At 43.1% G+C, this 13,796-nt stretch overlaps 1 pseudogene; it reads right to left on the bottom strand.

Moving 5' to 3' along the window:
• Positions 1-352: 352 nt before the first annotated feature.
• On the bottom strand, positions 353-4,248 carry LOC137946910 (synaptotagmin-5-like; annotated as a pseudogene).
• Between the last annotated feature and the right edge of the window lie 9,548 nt (positions 4,249-13,796).

Below are 13,796 nucleotides of genomic sequence, written 5' to 3'. Positions count from 1 at the left end.
CCCAAACTTTGCTTGGAAAGAGATGAAGAAACTCTCTCTTATCGTTGTGGATGAATGAGAGGCTATAGCCTCTGGTTGTGCTCGGAAAAGGGAACTAACTCCCTCCTTGGTTTCGGTAATTGTTTTGGCCCCAAATCAACACGACGATTCACGAGAAGATTAAGGAGGTAACGAAGAATAAGAGACCAAAGAGGAGAAGAATCATAGGGAAGAACAGTGATGGATAACCCGGCTCTAAAGGAGTCCATAACCTACGGCTCTGAGGGAGTCCACAACCTAGGGTTCCAAGGGAACGTCGACCCTAGTTCGTGAGGAGAACACAGATCCTTGTAATTTTTCTACTTATCCATTTCATTCCATGACATCCCTTAAATAGGACTCATGATCCAAGGTTCCAAAGAGAATTACAAATTTGCCCTTCTATGGCATTTAACATGAAAATAAACTAAATGGCTACATAGCTAACTCAGTCAGATTAATCGTCTCAGCCACGGTGTCTCAGCCTTACTCAGCTCTCTTTTGGGTCCATAACATCACACCCCTCCTGGAGAACGAGCTTGTTTGCGAGCTCGAAGGTAGGGTAAGTTTGTCGAACTGATCTACATCAACCCAAGTAGCACCCACTTGAACGGTGTCCGTCTTAAATTTGGGGGGGATCTGAAGCGGTCCTGTTGGTACCACCTGCAAAAGAAACAATTTAATTTTAATTTTTTTCACTGATATTTCTTCTATAAAACATGTCTAATTCTTGTATACGATGCTGACATGTTCTAACTTTTTGAACTGAAAATCATGAACAACTGATAAAAAGCAAAATTTGGGTACACAACACAAGTTCTGTTTCAAGTGATATTGCCCCTGAGAGAAATGGCAGCCGTCTGAATGGTTCTGGCAACCCTCCAAATCTCTTGTTTAATTGTTGTTTGCCCTTCTCGTTTTGACATCTTTCTGGCTTGAGATATGGCATCAGCTATTCCAGGGAAGAAAGAAAGCTCACTGTTATAGTCACCAGGAGGACAATATATCAAGTGCTGGAACCACAGTCATCCTTTGAGGCTATCTTCATCCAAAAAGCCTCTTTCAGAGAGCATCATCTGGTCATTAAGCATCCGTGTCCTCAGCTTAGAGAAATCATCCAATGCCTTTCTCTCTCCTAGATTTGAAGCCTTCTTCTCTGTTTCATGTGCTGCACCTATCCTTTCCTCGATGGCCATATCTATGGGATATAAAGAAATTCCACGATCCAATATTGAACTCAGCTTCTTCCTATGTTCCTGCAATTGCGCTGCATAGGAAAGATAATTGAAAGGTAAAATTGAACTGTCCACCAAGTGAAGTGTTAAAAGTCCCCAAATTTCTGCAACTGCCACATGACGGTGAAACAATGGAGCTCCATATTTCTTCATCCATTCAAAAGTGTCAAATGCCATGTGATACACTGGAAAATCTTTTCCATAGTACAAATCAACAGAAGGAACCTCAGCATGTTGAACAAAAGCAGCAAAGTCGGAGTCCACCTCACTAAACCTTTCAATATGGGTGCCGTTATTAGCAAGATTTCATGTCTGATAAACTGTCTTGCCATCTACATCTGGATCATTAACCTTCTTAATAACTTCTAAAAGGATATCATCTTCTTGCGGAGATGCATGTGCAAATAGACCGGGCCCTTGCACAGCACAATCAACATTCAGGTAGGCTATAGCATGTCTTAAATTCTCAAGATTCTCCTCAACCCATTCAATTGATCCAATCATGCGAAACTCTTCAGCATCCCAGCTGTAAAGAACAATGGTCATCCATGGTGCCCAACCTTTCCGCAACAAAAGCCCAAACCATGTGGTTGTTACGATACAGGAATGTGAGTAAGCAGCAGTCTTGAGCTTGTAGCCTGCTTCTGATAACATAAGTTGGTAGTCTGTTTCTGAGAACACCGGATCAGCCAGGTTCCCACCAATAACATGTATATGTGTGTAATCAAGTGGCATTGTGTAAGATTTCAAGTCTTCTGCAGTGGGGCTTTTGACATAAGTGACACCAACTGGTCGGAATGGCAGGACCAAATCAGCAGGTAAGATGCTAGATTTACCTTCGGACAGGATTAGTAACGGAACATCTGCAGGCAAACTTTCTGCTGATATAACTGTCACAGAATGAACTCCTCTCACAATAACATCCCTCGTCTTGCTATTAGGTGTTCTATGAATTTCTGAAACCTCTACTCCATCTGCACTTTTGATGACCCTCTCCAAAGATGTCATAGAGAAGTTGGGGTTGGCAAATGGGTTCAGAATTTCTGTCTCCATCTCGTAAGGAACATAAAGCAGTTCCAAGTGCACCTGACCCCGGTACTTGTTATCTCTTTGGATTTCCAAATCCTTGACAAGGTTCAACCATACATCTTTCACCTTGCCCGGTTGAAGCACCTTTAGCCTCACTTGGGCCCACCCAATGAGTTCAGAAGCCTGTAGTCCTTCATCATCATAAACGTTTACTGCTACATGTTGAGTATCTGCATCTTCAACGACAAGTTCAAAGTGCTCATTCCAAACTGGGTTCCAGTAGTTGTTTATGACTTTACTGGTCTTCATTCTTTCATGTAAAGGCCTTACATATAGTACTACATAATGATCAGACTTTCCAATAAGATCTTTATTTGTCAAATCCTTTGCTGGCACAAGCTTCACTTCAAGTGTTCCAACAGGTTTAAGCTCCAGGTCCCTGTAGTCCCCAGGCAAGATAGGAACCACTTTCTGTACTGGCCATGTTAATGAATCTTCAATTGCGTCTCGAATTGTTCCCTCAAGAGCATCATTAATCCCAGGAATTGATGATATATCACCACCAACAACCTTGAGTGTGAAATGCAGTTTTTCTGCTCTCTCAAAGAATAACACAAAGCTCCAAAGCAGGGGAACTCTGTCACTAAGGGCTGAAAGATTAACCTGAAAACCCCTGTGAAGGCAATTCTTTTTTCCTGAAAACCCCTACAAAGCATGTCCTTGGCAGAATTTGCAAAAGCCATAGATGAGTGAGGTGTTGTTTCCACTCTATGCCGAGGTAGCTTTTCGGGGGAGTTTTGGCAGTAAGGTCTCCACAAAGGTCGGATCGTGTCCTGACCACCAACGTCCAAGACATTGAAACGAAGTTGCTGATATTCTACAGGGTCGCCATAAAATCCAAGCTTAAGCTTGTAAGGGAGGGTGGGCGTACCATTAGACCAACCAGCAGAATGCTCACCACTGAAACCGCCGGAAATTTTTTTTCTCCATCCCCACAATAGAAATTTCACTGTTGTTGACCGGTATCCCAAAACAGAGGTGGATGTTCCCCAATTTGTACACGCCAAAGAGAGGAATTCGAAGACTCACCTGGCATTGATGTCGATGAGCTGAAGTATGTTTCTGTTGAGTAAAAAATGGAGGCGATGCCAAATTTTATATTGGTGTAGAGGTCCTCCCCGCACCGTTGTCACAGAAATTACTGACCTGAGGAAGCTTTTTCCATCGGCGAACCACCTCAACCGCGTTGATGAAGGAGGTATCTTGCCAGAATTTGTCGTGGAGCTTCTTAGTTCGGGGATTGCCCATTCTCCCCGACTTCGGTTTTCACGATGGTGGGTTTCAGCTCGGGAGTTCCACGTTCGAAGGAATTAGGTAGAACGAAAACATGTGAACCCACATTGGCCTTTTCCGAAGAGGTTTGAGGCTGAACGACTTCGGAATCGGGCTTTTCCGAAGAGATTCGAGGTCGAACGTCTTCTACCGCAACGACGACCCTTTGCTCTGAGTCTTTATCCCGAAGAGCTTCAAATTTGGCCCCCCTCTCAGGCTTTTAACAGTAAGCCTGAAATATTTCCTCAGCTCCGGAGATTATTTTTGTGCACATGGCACTCATCTCCTCTCAAATTGCTGATCTTAACTCTGTCCGAAGTGCCGCCATTGTTGACATAAATTTTGAGGCTATTTCTGCGGTTATTTCCTCTAGGGACGAAGAGTAGCTCATCATGAACCTGCTCTGATACCAAACTGTTATGGTCCTAGATCAACACGGTGATTCACGGGAAGATTAAGGAGGTCCCAGATCAACACGGTGATTCACGGGCAGATTAAGGAGGTAACGAAGAAGAAGAGAATGAAGAGGAGAAGAATTTTAGGGAAGAACGACGATGGATAACCCGGCTGAGTCCGTAACCTACGGCTCCAAGGGAGTCCGCAACCTGAGTCCGTAACCTACCGCTCTAACGTAGTCCGCAACCTGGGTTCGAGGGGAACGCCGACCCTGGTCCGTGAGGAGAACACAAATCCTTGTAATTTTTCTGCTTATCCATTTTATTCCATGATGTCCCTTAAATAGGACTCGCTTATCCATGACTCATGATCCAAGGTTTGAGAGAGAATTATAATTTTGCCCCTCTATGGCATTTAACATAAAAATAAAGTAAATGGCTACATAGCTAACTCAGTCAGAGTAATTGACTCTGCCTGACTCGGCTCACTATTGGGTTCATAACAGTAAGATCAAGATAAAATAAAAATCAAAAGAGAAAGAAGAAAAATCAAGTTCAAGAGGGAACCTATCCCTAGTGGTCATCAAGTGGACCTCCCAAATCCTATTTAACCTAATTCAATGCTTGCCTTTCTTCCATTCCTTTACCTTCTAAATAGGGTTTGACATCATTAGAGTTTAGGGCTAAAAATAACAATTCTGCCCCTGCGGCATGTACCCTTACATACTTAATGAAAAACTATAATTAAAAGCAATATAAAATACGAAAGTAAAAGTAATTAACTCAGTGAGTCATTGATGCCTCCTTTGGGTGACTCAGTGAGCTATTGAGTCCTCAACAAAGAGACAAATCATAAACTAATTACGTTAATGCCATCATTATGAGATGACTTTATTACCATCATGCCACTATTGTGTTGGCCTATGGGCCATCTTCTTAGTCTGTGGGCTTGAGCCCATCGTCCAGACGCTTGGTCATGTGGGCCTTCCTTGGTCGTGTGGGCTTGGGCCCATCTTCCAAAACTCCCTCTCAAGTTGGGGGTGACAAAACATCATGTCAAATCGAGACACTTATATATGAAATGAGACACAAAATTGTTTCAAAGAATGTTTTCCAACGATGTATTCTTCTCCATTTCGGAGGCTATTATAATACATTACATGCTGATTTTAGGATCAATTTAGATCCTAAAATCAAGGAACAAAATCACAGAATCAAGGAAGCAATCCGTTTCCTACAATCACGCGAATTTATAGTTCATTACAGGTTTGTAAACACTCCCCCTCAAGTTGGTGCATAGATATCGGTCATGCCCAACTTGCCAATTATACCATGAAATGCCTTCCCTGATACTACCTTCGTGAGCATATTAGCCAACGGACCCTCAGACTTAAACATGTTTAGTACGATCATGTTGAACCAAATTTTGTGCAATTGTGATGGCTGCCTTGTTATCACAATGGAGATTCATAGGTTTGGCGTATTCAATCTCTAAGTCCCTCAGTATATTCCTGATCTATACAACTCGCATACACCATGAGCCATACCTCAAAATTCAGCTTCAGCACTTGATCTTGATACTACCTTCTATTTTTTGCTTTTCCAAGCGACAAGATTCGCTTCCACAAAAGTAAAGTAACCTGACGTGGATCTTCTGGTTGTCTGATCAGCCGCCCAATCAGAATCTATATATCCTTCAATATTAGATATACCATTTTTTGAGAATAATAAACCTTTTCCTGGAGCACTCTTTAAGTATCTCAACATCCGATAGATTGCTTCCATATGTTCTTCACTTGGTGAACGCATAAACTAACTCACAACGCTCACTTAATATGCTACATCAGGCCTTGTGTGTGATAAGTAGATTAATCTTCCAACTAATTGCTGAGAATGCCCTTTGTTTGATGGGGTTTGATCTGGGAGAATTCCAAGCTTATGATTCATTTCTATGGGCGTCTCTATCGGTTTACAATCAAGAATTCCGGTTTCGGCTAGAAGATCGAACACATATTTTCGTTGTGAAAGGAAGACTCCATGTTTTGATCCTCCAACCTCAATTCCCAAAAAATATTTTAGTTGTCCAAGATCCTTCATTTCGAATTTTGTGGCTAATATACTCCTGTAAAGCTTGTATTTCACATCGGTCATCTCCTATCACGACCATATCATCAACATATACAATTAAAGCTGTTACTTTTCCTTCTTTGTGTTTTATAAACAAAGTATGATCTGAGTTACTTTGCTTATAGCCAAATTCCTTCATTGTAGTCAAGAATCTCCCAAACCATGCTCTAGGTGACTATTTTAGCCTATACAATTTCTTCAATTTACAGACTTCACCTTGACACAAAGAACCACTTTTAACTCCGGGTGGTAGCTCCATGTAGACTTTTTCTTCTAAGTCTCCATTGAGGAAGACATTTTTAACATAAAATTGTTGCAGAGGCCAGTCTCGATTCGCTGATATAGATATAAGAATGCGAATTGTATTGATCTTAGCTACTGGTGCAAAAGTATCCTGATAGTCTATCCCATACCTTTGCATATATCCCTTTGCAATTAGCTGAGCTTTATATCTGTCAATACTTTCATCTGATTTGAGTTTCACTATGAACACCCATTGATATTCAATTGTCTTTACTCCTTTAGGTTTGGGAACTAGTTCCCAAGTGACATTCTTTTGTAGAGCCTCCATCTCTTCATTCATCGCCTTTTTCCATTTTGGATCAGCTAATGCATCCTGCACATTACTAGGAATAGAAACCATGGATAAAAGATCAACAGTAAATGTATACGATTTAGTCAACCTATGGGAGGACACATAGTTGTTTATTGAGTATTTGGTCTTGGCTTCAAGATCAGGTTCATACTATTTTTTTGGAACTCCCCTATTCAATCTTTGTGGATATCTAGGGGTTATATTTTCTGTAGGAACACATGTTTCAATAGATTCATCAAATACATGATTCGTATTTACCTGAGGAGAACATTCAGGGTAGATTCTTCAGTTGATGGTGCAGACGGGAGCAACCCTGAGGGTTCTTCAGGAAAAATTAATGATTCACTCTCAGCTTCATGGTTGGGAGAACACTCTTGTTGCACATCATGATGACGTGGTTTGTTAAAAAAATCATTCACCACTTCTAACTCAATAAACTCAGCCCCTCCACTATTCTCTTGTTGAACATTCTCTTCACTTGAGCTTTCCCCCTAAAGAGAAGTCCGAGAGACTCCCCTTGAGTAATAAGGTTGTAATTCGTAGAAAAAGGCATCTAGAGTTACATGGAGCTTTCGAGTGTGTGGATCATAGCACCGATATCCTTTTTGAAAATCAGAATAGCCAACAAAAACACATCGTTTGGCACATGGATTAAGTTTATTTCGCAAGACTTTTGGGATATGAACATATACAGTACACCCAAAAACCCGGGGTTCAAGATTCGAAAGATGGGGAATAGAAATTAAGGAGTGCAGTTTTTGTTGAGGAGTTTGAAAGTCTATAACTCGAGAAGGTGTTCGATTTATAAGGTAGGCAGCAGATTTGACAGCTTCGCCCCAATAAAACCGAGGCATGTTCATGCCAAAGAGAGAGGCACGCACTACTTCTAAAAGTTGTCTATTCTTCCTCTCTGCCAATCCATTTTTTTTGGAGTATAGGTGCATGAGGTCTGATGACGAATTCCGTGATTGTTCAGAAAATTACCAAGAGAACTATCGACAAATTCAATACCATTGTCAGATTTCAAATCACGAATCTGGTTCTAGTAAATATAGACACACATTACTCTTTTTTATAAGCAGGGATATCAAAGTCATTCTAGTGCATTCATCAATAAATGTCACAAAATACCGAGCTTGAGAAATAGAGGGAACCTTTGCAGGACTCCAAACCTCAAAATGAATAACCTCAAAAAGTTCAGAACTCTTATTCAAACTCGGTAAGTAAATAAGAGATACGGTGGCTCTTAGCTAGTTTACAAGTTTCACAATGAAAATCTAGATTATTCAAAGCTGAAAAAAGTTGTGGTCGCAATTTCTTAAGATAACCAAAGGAAAGATGTCCGAGTCCTCGGTACCATAACCATAGAGTTGCTTGAGCATTGTCTTCACTACTAGCTTGATTTTCCTGACTGATTTTTGATCCCCCATTCTCTGTCAACTCCAAATAGTAGAGTTTGCCCTGTCTAACACCATAACCAAGAATCTTTCGGGTTAGAATGTCCTGAAAGACAAAATGAGGGCCAAAAAATTACATTACAAGCAAAATTTGAAGTAATTTGGCTAACAGACAACATATTATATTCAAGAGATGGAACAACAAGGACAATATCTAATGTAAGATTATTCGACAAGATAACTGATCCTTCCCTAGTAATAGGAGAGGTACTACCATTGGCTGTGAAAATAACGGATTGAGGAGAAGGTAGGACAAATTTTAACTGACTAGAATCCCTCGTCATGTAATTGGATGCACTTGTATCAATAATCCAAGTTCTATTCTTAGAATATGTAGAGAATACTGATGCTTTAATGATAATACCTGGGTGGTCAACATTTGCTGTAGGCAGCATCGTTTCCCCAACAATCTTTTTTTGAGATTTTTTTGAGAAGTCCCACCACTCTGGATAACCAATAATCTTGTAACAACGCTGTTGTGAATGGCCTTTTTTCCCTCAGTGAGTGCATACCCGGTTGTTAGCTTTTACAAATATTTGATGATAGCTCCCCATTGTCTGTCTCTGGGTTGATTCAGATTTTTTTCTAGTCTAGTCTGGAAATTCGGTTTGATCCTGTCCGGTTCGATTCAGTCTGGTCCGGTGAAATTGTGGTCCGATTCTGTTCAGGTCCGGTATGATTGTGGTCCAGTTCGGGTTTGGTTCAGTTCAGTCTAGTTCGTTCGGGTCCGGTCTGGTTAAGTTCTGGTCCGGTAAGATTATGGTCCAGTTCGGATCTGCTGGGTTTAACCACAGATAAATAAAGGAATGATAGTTCCTAAGTTATAAAAAATTCACCTTTCTTCTTCGACGATGGCAACTTCGATTTCTTTCGGCGTGGTGGTCGGCAGCGACAACGGGGCCGATGGTGCGGTCATCAGTGGTCGTCAGTGGTCGTTGACGACGAAGTTTCGGCGGGACTGTCGACAATTACAGAGAAAACAAAATAGAGGTTGTCGGCTTCCTTTAGTGAAAGCAGTGATCCTTCTAGTTTTGGCAATGACATGGTTTATTGGGAGGCCGAGCGGTGGCTCGGTGTTGGCAGCTTTCGGAGCTTCCGCCGGTCTTCAGTGACGGCGATTCAGTTCACGGCGACGACAAAGGAAGCTCTTCCTCTTCACCGGGCTGGTGATGCGCCAAAAGCCAAGCGGTGATTCAGCAGCGGTTTGGTGGGTTCCAATGGAGTTCGGGTGGCGGAATTCGGTGGTGTTATGCGACGACTGAAGGAGAAGATATAAAACGTACATGTTGTGGACTCAGTAGCACACCGAGTCACACAACGAAGAAGACAACAACAACTCACTCAATAGGATTTAATTCTTATATTTCTTTGAGTAGGATTTATTTCTTATATTGTTTTAAGTAGGATTTATTTCTTATATTGTTTTAAGTAGGAGTTATTTCTAATTACTTTATATGTAAGGGCATTATGGGGAATTATTGTAACCCTAACCCTAAAACTCCCTATTTAAGGGATAGGTATGAATGAAATAGGTAAGCTTTGAGATTTTAGAATAACCTAGTCTAAATAGGTTGAGATCAGCTCTTGATCTCGAGTTTAGGGTTTACTCCAAAAATCCAACCTATCCTTCACCCTCCATTGCCATCCATCTTCACCCAAATTCATCCACCATCATCCCTACTAAGAAAAGGAGCTTCCTGCCCCTTTTCCAAGCCCAAAGAGGAGGTTTATCCTCCCTCTTGGCAGCAGCAGCAAGAGAGGCCGAATTCCTCCCTCACCAAGCAGCAAATTGAGGATTTTTATCCTCAAATCTTGAGCAAATCCTGGTGCAACGTGGGAGCTGATCATAGCATCAAAGAAGAGGTATTAATCTATCCCAAACTCGTGTTTCAAGTTATTTAAGAAAGAAGGATTGCATTCTTAGCTAGAGCAGCAACAAAGAGGGCCAAACCCTCTTTGCCGTGACCAAAAAAGAGAGCACCTTGCTCTAGCAAGGTCAACATTGCTGTGGGGTCTTCTACCTAGCACAACAACTCGGTAGGACCCTCGAAAGAGGATCTTTCCTCCTGGCCAAGCACTGGTTAAGGAGAAATACTCATACACAGACCCTTGACGTGAAGTGAGTAAATTCTGAGTGCTGGATTCACAAATCCCACGCCGTGTTACTCGATCCATGACTTGTGACCGTAACAACTTGGTATCAGAGCAAGGTAACATGGGGGATCATATCAGCAATGAAGAAATCCAAATCAGGATACAAAAGATAGAAGATAGCCTTGAAACAGCACAACCAGTGTTGGGAAAGGTTTGTGGTTTGGAAGAAGAGATGAGCCGAATCATTAGCATGCTACAGGAGTTGAGGACAGAGAGACATCAGAGTCCAGAGGTGCGAGAGGTTGCTCAACCATATCACAGAAGAGGGGAGCAGTGGCCTGGGCGCACTGCTGTCCAAGCACCTCAACATGGAGGCACAATCCCAAGGTACACCAAGTTAGAGTTTCCCTCTTTCAATGGTTCTGTGGATCCCGTAATTTGGTTGCATAGATGTGAAATTTTTTTTTTGAACCAAGGGACTACTGAATGGGATAAGGTGCAACTAGCCTCTTTCCATATGACAGATGAAGCCATGTTATGGGTGACTCAAGTAGAGAAAGAGAGACCGGGAATGACTTGGGCGAATTTAAAAATCTATGCATAGTTAGATTTGGGCCCCCCGCCAACAGCAACCCCTTGGGAGAGTTAGTCCTATTGAGACAAACGGGTTCAGTGGAACACTATCAAAAACTCTTCCAGGAAAAGTTGGCTCGTACTGGAGAGAGGGTATTGGTTGACCAGCAGGTCTCCTTATTCACAGCAGGTCTCAATGAGTATTTACGGCTAGAGGTAGAACTCCTTATGCCCACGGATCTAGCTCATGCCATAAATATGGCCCGAGCAATGGAACAACGACAACAGTTGCAGCAACGTAAGTCGGGTTGGTCGAGTGAGAGGAACACTTCCTCCACGTGGCAAGGGCGCCGCTATAATTCATCTCAGGGAGCATCTATAGCAGCACCATCCAGACACACTCCGACTACGACTCGGGTAGCCGATCCCCGCCCTAGTAATTCCCTACCGAGCTTTATAAAAAAATTGACGAGTGCGGAGATGGTAGAAAGGCGGTCCAAAAATCTCTGTTATAACTGCGATGAGCAGTATCGGGTCGGACACCAATGTAAACGATTATTTTGGCTCGAGATGGAGGATTCAAGGGATCCAGAGGATATTATCGAGGAGGAACCACCAGAGATATCCTTGCATGCTGGACAAAAATCGCCTACTACAATGCAAGTCCGAGCTCATGTCATCGACCGAGAACTAGTGGGACTAGTCGACTCGGGGAGTACACAATTTTTTGAGTTTGACAGCCGCACAGCATCTCCAGCTCCAGATACACACTCATCTGACAGCCACCGTCTCAGTAGCCAATGGCGAGAAGGTCCCTATCTATGGGATTAGTAAGGCGGTAACTTTTTCCATTGGATTTACTTCATTTAATAATTTTTTGTTATTCTCCTAGCGGGATTTGATATGGTTTTAGGCATTAAATGGTTACAAACATTGGGGCCCATTCTGTGGGACTTTTCGGCTTTAACCATGAGCTTTGATTTGGCCGGAAGTCGGGTGATCTTACAGGGCAGTCAGGTGGACAGGACCCACCGCATACACACTTTGCAGACACAGGATCAGCCTGCCAGTACTAGTGATGGTTTGGTTGAGGAGTTCTATGACCTCTTCCATGCGCCTTCGGGGTTGCCTCCCATGAGGTACTGTGACCACAGGATTTGTCTGAAACCAAGTTCTAAGGTAGTGGTCGTGCGACCATACCGTTACCCACACCTTCAGAAGGACGAGATAGAGCATCAGTGCCATGAGATGTCGAAACAGGGTCTTATTCGTCCCAGCCGCTCCCTGTTCTCTTCACCTGTCTTACTTGTGAAGAAACATGATGGGACATGGAGGTTCTGCATGGATTATCGGGAGTTGAACGTGCAGACAGTAAAAGACAAGTTCCCGATTCCGGTAGTGGATGAGCGTCTGGATGAGTTACATGGGTTGTGGTTATTCACTAAACTCGACCTCCGTTCGGGATACCATCAGGTCCGGATGCACCCCTCTGATATCGAGAAGACGGCGTTCCGCACGCACCATGGCCACTTTGAGTTTGTCGTCATGCCGTTCAGGTTATCCAATGCACCCTCCACTTTTCAAGCTTTGATGAACGAGGTATTTAGCCCCTATCTTCGAAAATTTGTTCTTGTATTTTTCGATGATATTTTGATATATAGCAAGTCGGTTGAGGAGCACTTGGCACACTTGAGGATTGTTTTCGACTTGTTAAGAGCACATCAGCTCTATTTGAAACACTCCAAGTGTTCTTTTGTGGCTTCACATGTGGGATATCTGGGACACATTATCTCACATGAGGGGGTTACGGTGGATCCCGAGAAGATCCGAGCTATTCACGAGTGGCCGCAACCACAGTCATGTTCTGCATTACGGGGTTTTCTGGGTCTTGCGGGCTACGACCACAAATTTATTCAGAACTATGGGCTAGTGGCAGCACCATTGACGAGTTTACTCAAGAAAAATTCCTTTATTTGGAATGAGGGGGCAACCACGTCATTTGTGGCACTCAAAGCTGCCCTCGCATCTGTGCCAGTATTACAACTTCCCAACTTCGACGAATTGTTCGTGGTAGAGTGCGACGCTTCGGGCGTGGGCATGGGGGCCGTTTTACAGCAGTTGGGCCATCCTATTGCTTATTTTAGCAGACAGTTGGCAGTCTGCCATCACAAACTGGTAGCCTATGAGCACGAATTGATTGGGTTGGCCAAAGCAGTCCAACATTGGAGGCCTTATCTCTGGGGCCGGGCTTTTCTCATACGCACGGATCACTACAGCCTTAAATTCTTACTAGAACAACATTTGACGACGTCGCCACAGCAGCACTGGATCAGTAAGTTGTTGGGGTTTGACTTCTCGGTGGAGTATCATGTGGGGAGATTAAATAAGGTGGCAGATGCCTTGTCACGGTGTTTTGAAGATCAGCAGTCGGTCTATTCTATCAGCCAGCCGAGATTTCTCATTATGGACTTGGTGCGAGAAGCACATGCTACTAACCCTGCACTGCAGGAACTGCAATAGCAGATCTCGGAAGGTACAATGAATGTGAAGTGGTCCATCCAGGATTCACTTATTTATTACAAGCATCGGATTTTCCTTCCACCTGAGTCCGAGTTGATTCCAGCTATTCTCTCGGCCTACCACGACAGTACACACGAGGGGATTCAGAAGACCTTGCACAGAATTCGAGCTGATTTTTACTGGCCAGCCATGAAACCCTCTATTGCGACTTATGTGGGCAACTGTCAGGTATGCCAACGCAACAAAGCCGAGCACTTGAGTCCAGCCGGTCTTCTCCAGCCTCTTGCCCTTCCTACGCAAGTTTGGGCTGACATTTCAATGGATTTTGTGGAAGGCCTAACCCTGTCAGCCGGCAAATCCGTACTTTTTATAGTGGTTGATCGATTCTCCAAGTACGGGCATTTTATACCGATGGCTCATC

The sequence above is a fragment of the Aristolochia californica genome, unplaced genomic scaffold (genome assembly GCF_029961685.1).
Source record: "Aristolochia californica isolate CCGP_79_NKW_82.1479 unplaced genomic scaffold, dmAriCali1.0.hap1 SCAF_12, whole genome shotgun sequence".
Classification (NCBI taxonomy): Eukaryota; Viridiplantae; Streptophyta; class Magnoliopsida; order Piperales; family Aristolochiaceae; genus Aristolochia; species Aristolochia californica.
This window is presented reverse-complemented; position numbering and strand designations above follow the sequence as displayed.